General features: G+C 34.9%; 1 pseudogene; it reads left to right on the top strand.

The window, feature by feature from the left end:
* The first annotated feature begins 221 nt into the window (after nucleotides 1-221).
* On the top strand, nucleotides 222-9,643 carry LOC101994127 (annotated as a pseudogene).
* Nucleotides 9,644-10,487: the final 844 nt, after the last annotated feature.

The following is a 10,487-nucleotide window of genomic DNA, read 5'->3' as shown; positions in this document are numbered from 1 at the left end:
AGCTAATTTGATCTGAAGGAAGCCAGAAGCAAATGTGTAATTTATATAAAGAAAAGTGGCTTTAATTTTTTTAATTCTGAACCTGGGATGAAGCAAATCTTTCCATTCAGAAACACACTGTTTTATGCAGGTAATCACAATAATTATGGACTTTTGGCATATAAAACACATTGTTTCCTTTTTTTGAAATGATGCTCCATTTCTGCAATGCCAAAAGCAGCATGTCAGGCATGAAGCCAGGTCCACAGTGCTTCTGCACAACAGCACGGCAGGCACAAGCTGTTCTGTCTGAGCCGGAGAACTGTAGTGGCCTCACTCATTACACTCTGCTAATATCACAGGCGGAAGCAATAGATGGTCAGAGTCAGCAATGTGAAAATGAAAAAAAAAGTTAAATACCAGCCTAGATATGCTTGTGATATGCTAAAAATGAATTCCAAGTACTAAAAGCACGGCATACAAGGAAACTATCAAAAACTGCCAACTTTGAGATTTAGAAATGTCATTCACCGATGCTGTTTCCAAACAAAAAGCTTTTATTCTCCTGGCAGGTTTTCACAGCTTAACAGATAAGCCTGAGCTACGGGTTTGCGTGTTGCTTCTGAGAAAGGTATTTTATGAACAAGGGCGATGGCTTGTGTGAGGGAAGGAGGCGTTAATGGGTTAAAAACTGTGTAAATGTTACTCCGGTAAAATTACAGCTTGTTGTTCAGATGAATACTCTCCACTTCGCATATAGCTTTAAATTATGGACAAATGCTTGCAATTGTGAACTCCCCACATTCTGCAGCCTGTTCCCAGGCTTCATCAACCAGGGCTGTCCAATGGGATTACTGTAAGCCTTCACGGCAGTCTGCCAGCCACTGATGAGAAACTCATAGCCCTGGATGTTAGATTGCTCTCTTTATTCCATCCTAGTGACGGCTGTGATTGCTGTCATGGCGTTAGGTTAGAAATTAGCATTGTGTAGCCCAAATTTTGCCATCCAGAACATACTCAGGGGAAGGAAAAAATATCAAAGAATAGCAATTTCTTCTGTAGAAAGAAAGAATGAAAGACAGGGAAGAAAAGCATTCAATGTCTCCATAATACAGATGTCTGCAAAACTTGGGTCAGGAAATGCTAAGTGGTCCTAGTTGGCAAATTATCTAAGACAGGTGTGTTCTCTTGTCATCAGAGAATGACCTCTGCCAAAAAAAAAATAATAAATAAGTGTGGCTTTCTTTGATAAATTAGCTAACTGAGGCAGCTACGAGTGAGAGCTTGTGAGTGTTCACAATAGTCGTGGCTTTTAACGGTGGTTTTAGGAAAAATACCCTAAATCAGTCAAGAGGCTTCTGAGTTCTGGGGTCAAGTCCAGGCTTTTGGCATCATTTCAGAATCCATATCTGGAAGCAGTGAAGGCATATAGCATTACTTCCTTGTGATAATTTCATTGTGACACACAGATCTCAGTGACCCATGAAAGGGATAATGTATGGTAAAGGAAAAGAGTAATGAAAAATAAAATACTAAATGAAATTATATATTTTTCATGTAATTTCTTCAATCATGACGAGAAAATTACTGAAGCAGAAGGGCCAGAATAACCAATGCTTGAAGTGATTTGGTCCTGTGGATTTGCCTAGTGTTTTCTTTCTATTTTCTGTTTAATTATTCTTATTTACTTAAAAAAAATAACTAAGTGCTTGCTGCTTGCTGATCTTTTAGTTTCTAACAAAACCACATTATTGAAAAAAATTATATTAATATCTCTTATACTAGAGATTAATTATAGCAAAAAATTGAAAGCCATTTAAATTTGAGCTAAAGAGGAATATAGGGTCCTTATCTTTTGACTCTTTCTAGGCTAGCACAGACATGCTAATTTTTTCATGTCATTAACAGTGAGCAGGCTGGAAGGATTCTGACATGTGATGTGTGCAGACTCTGCTAGGATTCTTGATTTTTATCCACCTACCCAAGCTTATCCGTCATCTTTAATCATGCAAAAGAGAGAATTACTTAATCATTTCATTTCATTGAAAAAGAAAGAGAAAGATTTACATTAAAATGATGACATGCACGAAAAAATAAATTGAAAATGATCGTGATGGGAAGGAAATGTGGAGACTGAAGCTCCATTGGTTTTGTGATGCTCATTTAAAGCAACGATTGAGTCAAAACCAAGATATAAAAGCAGTGATGGTGTTAGCGATTGGGGTATAACCACCTCACCTCTCTGTAGAAGATGCAGTCTGCATTCTTCACAAATTCTGTGAGAAGGAAAGACAAATAATTAAACATTTGATCCAGGTGTCTCTCTCTCATCTCACATTAGATTATATATCAATGACAATATTAATTAGAGGGATTGAATAGAATCCCAAAATGTACATTAAGATCTTCATATAAAATAACTGTTCAAATTCCTATGCGCAAAACCAATCAAATGCTTGAACTTTAATTGCAAAGCAAGGTTAAGCTTATACACATAATATAACCTATTTTATTTTTATTTTAAGCATACTACGGTATATTAGTATACTTGTATGTATATCATTTGTATTCTGGATTTTTATTGATAGTAAGGCATGTTTTTTAATGTAGTAGCATCTTTCATGTGCTTATATAAATTATATAAACTTGGGTTTGAAACCCAAAAAATGTTCAATTTTTCCCCAATTTCCCTTGCTCATTCATTTTCTTGTATTCCCATATTTCTGTTGAAAGCTAGTGATGAATCCTTCAAAAGATAAGGGATTTCTAAGTGCTAGTGGTACCCATTGACAATTTAAATATCCTCTTTTTCTATCACATGAATCAACAATCAGCCCTTCTGCATTTTTCTCTCTTTCTTCTGAAATACATATTGTCTTGTGTATTTCAGTTAGCCTATTTGTGAAAACAATCTATACTTGAATGGAATTGTCTTTAAATATTCATTTGAGTTAAGTAAGCATAGCCATATACAAGAGAACAGAACAAAAATATCTTTGATTTTTTTAAAAGGAAAATTGGTAAATGCATTTATTCTTGAACTTGTCTAGTAAATCACTGTTAAGAAGGAATTCTGTTCCAAGATGGTCCTACATATAGAATTCTCAAAATGTAAGATGCTTAATTATATTCCCTTCACAGTGATAATCATTTGATAAATCAGATAAAACGATTTATTCTGGGTTCTGCTAGCAATGTAATTGCCCCTCTTTCACAAATGCTGGGTATCTTTACATGAACAGCTGTGTAGTAAACAGGCCACACAGTGTTGTTAAACTCCAATTCTTCAGATATTTATTAAGATATTATGAGACCTTTCAAATACTTTGAATTATATAGCAAAAGTTTAGGTGATCTAAAAACATTATTGCATCTTATATAATCATACAACCAACAAACAGTTCAATGGGACTTAATGCAAGATGAAAGATGTAATTGATAGATTTAAATAATTTTCACCTTTAAATTACAAAGATTCTATACAAGCTGAAGGGAAATTATGATTTCAAAACACATAAAAATTTGCATAAGATTAATGAGTACAAGATTGACGATACTATCATAATTATTAGATGGAGAGTATCATGTATTTTAAAAACTCAATCATTCTTTTTCCTCATCTACTGCATCTTTAAATTCCAAAAATATAATTACCACTTTATGCCATGGTTCTTTGGGGAAAGATAAAGCTGATTCTGCTTTACTTTTATTTAACTTCATTGGAGTCTTCTGTGCTAGAGATCACAAGAACTTTTCTTAGTATTTGTAGATAACCATATGAAACCATACACAATTTTTAATGAGTAGTAAAAAATCATTAGAGTAGCACATTATAAAACTATAAATTTGAAGGTTATAGATAGACAGAAATTAGTTAATTAAATATACATTTTGTTCATGTATGTAAACAGGCGGCTGTAGTAGAAAAGTCAAAATAGCATTTTTCTTCAAAGAGGCATTCATATTAATGTATGTGAACATGTGTGGTATCAATTTATATGAGCATATGCTTTCAGTTGTCTTTGTATACTTATAAAATAAGAGAGAAATAAAATATATATCATGTTGTAATGTAAATATTTTATGCAAATCCAAATTGAGGAACTTATAAAATTACAGTTTTTATCACAGCAAAAACAATTAGGTTTGTATATTCCAATGATCTTCTGAAATGCATTAGTGTATAATTTACCACAGATAAAATTATATTCTATTTATTAATGGTAGATGATGCTAAATACATATTAGTTCTAATTTTCGTCATACTCTACTGTAATGTAAGCTTTTAAAGACAAATTAAAATGTAAGCCTAAATTATTTTATTTTCATATTGCTTCTAGAAATATTATATATTTAAATTTTCAAATATATATCTAAAATTTATATCTAAAATTACATATTAGTCAGTATATGAACTTCGAATAACAAATGCAATCAGAAAATAAAAGATTTGGATGAAATATTAAGGAAGTGCTAACAACTGCGATACTTTAACTTTATAGCAATAGGTGGCACTGTTACCTAAATACTCTGATTTGAATTGAAAAACTGGAAACGCGTTGTCTCTGTGTAATTTCATACATGTAAACAAATGACAACTTAGTTGAAAACTAAAAGTGCTGGTGATTGACTCGGTATTACATTTATACAGTCAGTAGTATCTCAAATAGAGGAAATGTAGATTAGAATGTATGGCAATAAGTATGATTTGATTGGTACACATTTCATGAAACTCATAAACATTTTGACTTTTAGTACAAACAGCAATAATCAGTGTATTTTTTCCTGCAAAAATTTTCTTTGTAAATATCAAATTATATGGGGTTTTGTATTACAAAATTTTAAGGTGTTTTAGAAACCAAGCAACCAATTACAGCACTTAGGTGGATCCATATGATGCATTTTTTCAATGCAATATTTTTCATGGATTGTGTGTGTGTGTGTGTGTGTGTGTGTGTGTGTAGGACCAATAAGAAAGTCCTCATGTAATCTACATGTTTGCTAAGTATCCAGTCTTTACTGCATATACAAGCTGACTGGGAAGAAATGATTTTCTTTGATCACTGCCAACTTGGTCATGGGTAGTATCTGAAAGAAAGAAAAATAGGCATGTGTTTACTCTGTTGATATGAATATAAGAGAGACCAATAAGGATCTTGGTAATGTATACTTTAACTTAGTACAAGCTAGAAAATGCTAGCTTACCCTGCGGTAAGAGTAGGGGCAGGGACAGACTTCATTAAATATATTCCTCTTCCACCAGACAGTCTGCTACTAAGATCAGGAGATGAAGCTCAGTCCCTATGGCTTCATGACCATGCATCCCTCCATGAAGATCAGTATAATCCAGTTTTCTCCACATCTTGAAAACTGATTAATAACCTGTGTGGTGGCCTTATCTTAGAATTTGAGAAATGTTACATGGATATATGATTTGGTGTTTTGTATGACTCTGCTGTATTGTTCATAAATATTTTGATAGAAAACTGCAAAGACAATATAGTGACCTAAGTTACTTTGATTATCAATATGAAAGCTCCTATCTAATCAGTAAGAGATCATTGCATCACCAGATATAGTTCTGGCTCTTAATCCAGAGTGGTAAACTCTGCAGGTTGTATGATTCTAATCCCCTTCAGACTTACTTTCTTACTTGCTGTAAATACCACCTGAGATTGACACCAGCTTCCAGAAAGGTTTCTGTTCAACAGATGTTTTTGCTTACGAAGTCATGTTCCTTTCCTGGGGAGATTGGGAAACCCAGGGAATATCATGGAGGAAACTTGGCCTCAACTTGAGACAACTTGCTTCTTTTCTGTCCTGGAACAAAGAAGGATGAGCAGCAGTGTCCATTACAATATCATCTACTATCCCCACTATTGCCATCTTCAAGCTTGCTTCCGAGGAATCTAGTCTGTGCTCTGTACAAAGAGAGGTGACCCTGTGATAGTCCTCTGTACTCTAGTCACCAGCAAGAACCTAGATCGCAACATCAACAAACATAAATTTCAAAGTGGAATTTTTACCCTAAAAATAACTTAGTAACTTTAAAAGGCAAGAAAAAGAAAGCTAGATCAAAACATTAGTGGTAGTAGTTACCACTACATATGAATACTTCTGAGGGGCTGTGTAGATGGCTCAGTAGTTGAGTACTGACTGTTCTTCCAATGGTTTGGGTTGATTCATAGCACCTTCAGAGTGGCTCACAGCCATTCATCAGTTCAGGGGATCTGATAGCCTCTGGTCTATGTGGTCAACAAGCACTCATATGATGCTAGGCATACATGCAGGCTGTGTGTGTGCAAAAAATGAATTGTATGTTGTAATATTCATCAATTTAATGTGTTCCTATTATTATGTACCACTTATTTCAGGAACCATGAAAGAGCCCACAGTTATCTAAGATCTGGGCTCTGTCCTCAAGAAGCTCCTGGGTCATCAGAGGTCCCAGACTGCCAATAGCCTGTATTCATACTACTCAGTTTTCTCTGGAGAAAAAAAAATAAATTTACAGAGCAAAACCTTTTCTGAAAATAAATCCCTTTATGGCCATATGATGAAAACCAAGGTATTTTGTATATTTTTGAGTTTTAATATGTAAAGACATTGCTGTTTAATAAGTGACATCATTATTGTATTTATCTTTCATCACATGAAAAGATACATTTAAAAGCATTATTAAATATTTCATTTTCAGAAGGGCTACAGCATAGCTTATTTCTTCACAGTCTCACAGGAGTGAAGAGAAAGAGGTGAACTATGACCGATTGTACCCTCACTTCATCTCCCTTCTCCCCAGAGTCAAATGAAAAGTCTGAAAATGAGGCTCAGCCCAAGATTCTCCAAAATCACTGTTAATTCATTAAAACTGAGTTCTGAACCTAACCAAATCACCCCACTGTATAGTAATGGAGTAAACTGAGACTTGGGAATATGAAATGCTAGCATGGAAGGACAATGATATGGTTAGTCATGATATCCCATCCTTCTAGCTAGTTCCCATTTTATAAAACCCATAGAGAAAGTTTTCCATTGTTGGCCTTGCTATTTCCGTGAGAGAACCAGTCGATAGATTACTTTTTGTCATGTCATTTCTCTGGCATAAGCTAAATCACGTGACTTCATGATAATTGTTTTTAATATTGTGTGAATTAAATATATGCAGTCTACAACAAAACTCAAATTAATTCATTGAACATATTTTTATTAAGGAAGTAGTTTTAAAAGGCAAGGTCACACAGTGGTAAGCTGTAAACCAGCAGGTACTTTTGGCATTACTGAAGTTTGTAATGAGTTGTTAAACTAAGAATCAAAATGGAAAACTGTCTTACAGTTTTCTGACTGAGCGATTGTTAGATTTGCTTGTTGTTATAAAATGTATACATTTTTTAAGTAAGGCAATAGAATTTTAAAGTAAGTCATAATTGGCAAAATGACTTCCAATTCACCTTGCCACATTTTGCTCTTGAATATGTTTATAATACCAAGTGCTTTGTGGATGTATCCATTCCATGGAGCTCATTTAATGCAAGTGTGATACTTGCTATAATGTACAAACAAATCCCAATGGTTTCCCTCTAAAAGGAGATTTTAGAGCAATGAGATGCAATAACATATAAAATTGAAAATAAATATGGTCAAAAGCAAATATTCAGATTTTTCAAAGATGCAAAGTATTACCATTATTTACTGTCAGTGTGCTCTAAAAAGAATCTCTTGAACTTGAATCTCTCCACCTGACTGATAAATTCAAGTCTTCAGCAACTCCACGACCCCAGAAATCACCAGGCTCCTTTCTACTTCAAGACCAACTTCTATAGATTCCACACAGACATAGGTAAATGTGAAGTAAGACATGTGTTAATTAGTGACATTAATTATTCCATAATTTGATAGACACACTTTAAAATACCATTTTGTATCTGATAAATGGACAAATTTAGCAGTTAATTTGAAAAGCAATTTTTTTTTTAAAAAAAAGAACAACCATGATATCAATATCTTAAGAGTTACACTTTGTTGATGCCTGCAATTAATGTTTTAGACACCAGGTACAATGTTCAGTGTCTTATGAATATTTCTGTATACTTAAGCAATCACTTTACTCCATGCTTGGAAGAAGTAACAACCTATTTCTGACAAGAAAAGTAATGCTTCCATGAACTCACTGACTGAGATGTGAGATTCTGTAGAAGGAGCTGCTGTGGGCTGCTTCCCGCCTCCCAGCTCCCAGCTACCGGCTAGCTTTAGCCAAAATAATTACATGGAAACTGTATTCTTTTTAAACACTGCTTCGCCCATTCACTTTAGTCTCTTACTGGCTAATTCTCATATCTTGATTAACCCATTTCTAATAATCTGTGTAGCACCACGAGGTGGTGGCTTACTGGGAAGGATCTTAACCTGTGTCCATCTTGGAGAGGAGAGCTATAGTGTCTGCCTCACTGCCTTCTTTCTCCCAGCATTCTGTTCAGTCTACTCCACCCACCTAAGGGCTGGCCTATCAAAGGCCAAGGCTGTTTCTTTATTAACCAATAAAATTAACACATTGACAAAAGACCCACCTACATCAAGATTCAAATCCAGGTATTGTAGGTCTTTCCCAGGTCATCTGTGCCTCCAACCCAGCCACGATAATGGTAACAGCTGAGCACTGAGCATTGGGAAAAAACTCCATGTGGATAAGACAAAGAAGGCTATGAATTGTTAGATAGGTCAGGAAGAGTCTTCTTGCTGCCTAATATGACCAGATTATAGCAGGAAATGAAGCTAGAAAGAATTACCTGGAAGGCTGATATTTCCAGTTATCTTTCAGCTGTAACAGGAAGTTGGTATCAAACTGCTTTTACAAGAAATGTAAGGAGACCACTTTGATTGCACCTCATTATGAAATGATGTCAACTGAATGGGTGTGTGTGCCAAGGAATAGCAACTGCGTCTTTCCTCAAAATGAAGCCTGATGTAAAAGAGGGGTATAAATTTTACTCACTGGAGGTGGAGATATTCTTTCAGAATGATGCTATTAATTATCCACAGTGCTTTGAAGAGCAGCTCATTGCTATAAAATTTTGTTTTGTTGGACATGTTGTGGACATCAAGAGTCTTGTTACACAAACAATTTTTGAAATACTGGAGAAATTCCAGCTACTCCAGAACTGTACAATGGTTGATATAAAGATTGGATTTGGTGTCAATGTAACTACCAAAAAGATTGCTTTTGCTGGTGTTATTGATATTGATTCCTGTAGACGATGGCCGTGGGGAGATTCAAGCCAGCAGAAGGACAATCATATTATGACCTTGAATAAGTAGGTGTGGAAGGCCTTTGTGTGACTTTCAGGTGGAGTGGAGTTGCTTTGGAGGTCAATCTGTGCAGGGTTGTAGTGTTGCTGAGTTCAATTTTTGACCTTGGTCACAGTGAAAAAATTAAAAAGGTTTTTAGACATTTTAGAACTCTACAACTTTGTGTAACACCTGCCCATAAAGGGCTAGACAAAACATTAAAGATTAAGCAGAATATGAAGGAAATATATTTACTGACTAAATTACTGTATTGCTAGTGGCAGGTAGAAGTGGTCTGATTCCCCTGGTATCTGGAAATACTGTGTGCCCATTTATCAGATGATCTCCAATCACACCAGACTGGGATGCTCAGGGTGTGTGATTATCTCTTGTATTGCATAGTTGTCTTGGCTGTTCTACTTTCTCCAGAAGGATTAGGCCAGTTTGCTTGCTGCAGAAGTGTTTGGGTTAAAACAACCATTTTATGTGGGCCAAACTTTGAGCAAGCATATTAAAGGCATAGATATCCTTAATGCAAGCAAACCAAAATAAAAATAAATAAATAAAAAAGAAACCAAAATCAAAAACAAAACAGAAAAACAGAGAATGAATTTGTTAGAAAGTAATTTTAATTTCTAGAAGAAAAGTTACATATTCCTAGTTTGGATGAGAAAATTCAAGCAAGATAGTATTGTATCAGTTTATTAGTGAACAAATGGTTGAGAAATTACCCATGGCTATTCGGGGTTTTTTTGTTTGGGTTTTCTTTTCTTTTTTTTCTTTTTTGCATTTTTTTAGCTCTGAATAGTGATGTATGCCTGCAACATGTAAATGCTAAAGCAGCAGAATTACTTTAAGTTCAAAGCCAGCATGGACTATGTAGTGAGGCCCTATATTGAATAAATAATCTTTATAGTTAGCAAAATTGGCATGATATTGCTAAATTATATCTCATCCACTGTATGGTTATTTGGGGTAGGTACACACTATTAACAAATGAATGTCATTTATGAGGCTGGAGCAATGTCTCCACGATTTAAGAGCCAGTAAACCTCTCTTGCAGAGAACCCTTAATTTGGATCCCAGCATCATGTGACTCTCAATCTCCTGTAACTCTATCTCCAGGAGATTTGAGTCCTCCGACTTCTGAAACCACACCGAAATGTTAATATTCAAACACGCCACACACACACACACACACACACACACACACACACACACACACA

This window comes from Microtus ochrogaster, linkage group LG5 (genome assembly GCF_000317375.1).
Source record: "Microtus ochrogaster isolate Prairie Vole_2 linkage group LG5, MicOch1.0, whole genome shotgun sequence".
Lineage (NCBI taxonomy): Eukaryota > Metazoa > Chordata > Mammalia > Rodentia > Cricetidae > Microtus > Microtus ochrogaster.
This window is presented reverse-complemented; position numbering and strand designations above follow the sequence as displayed.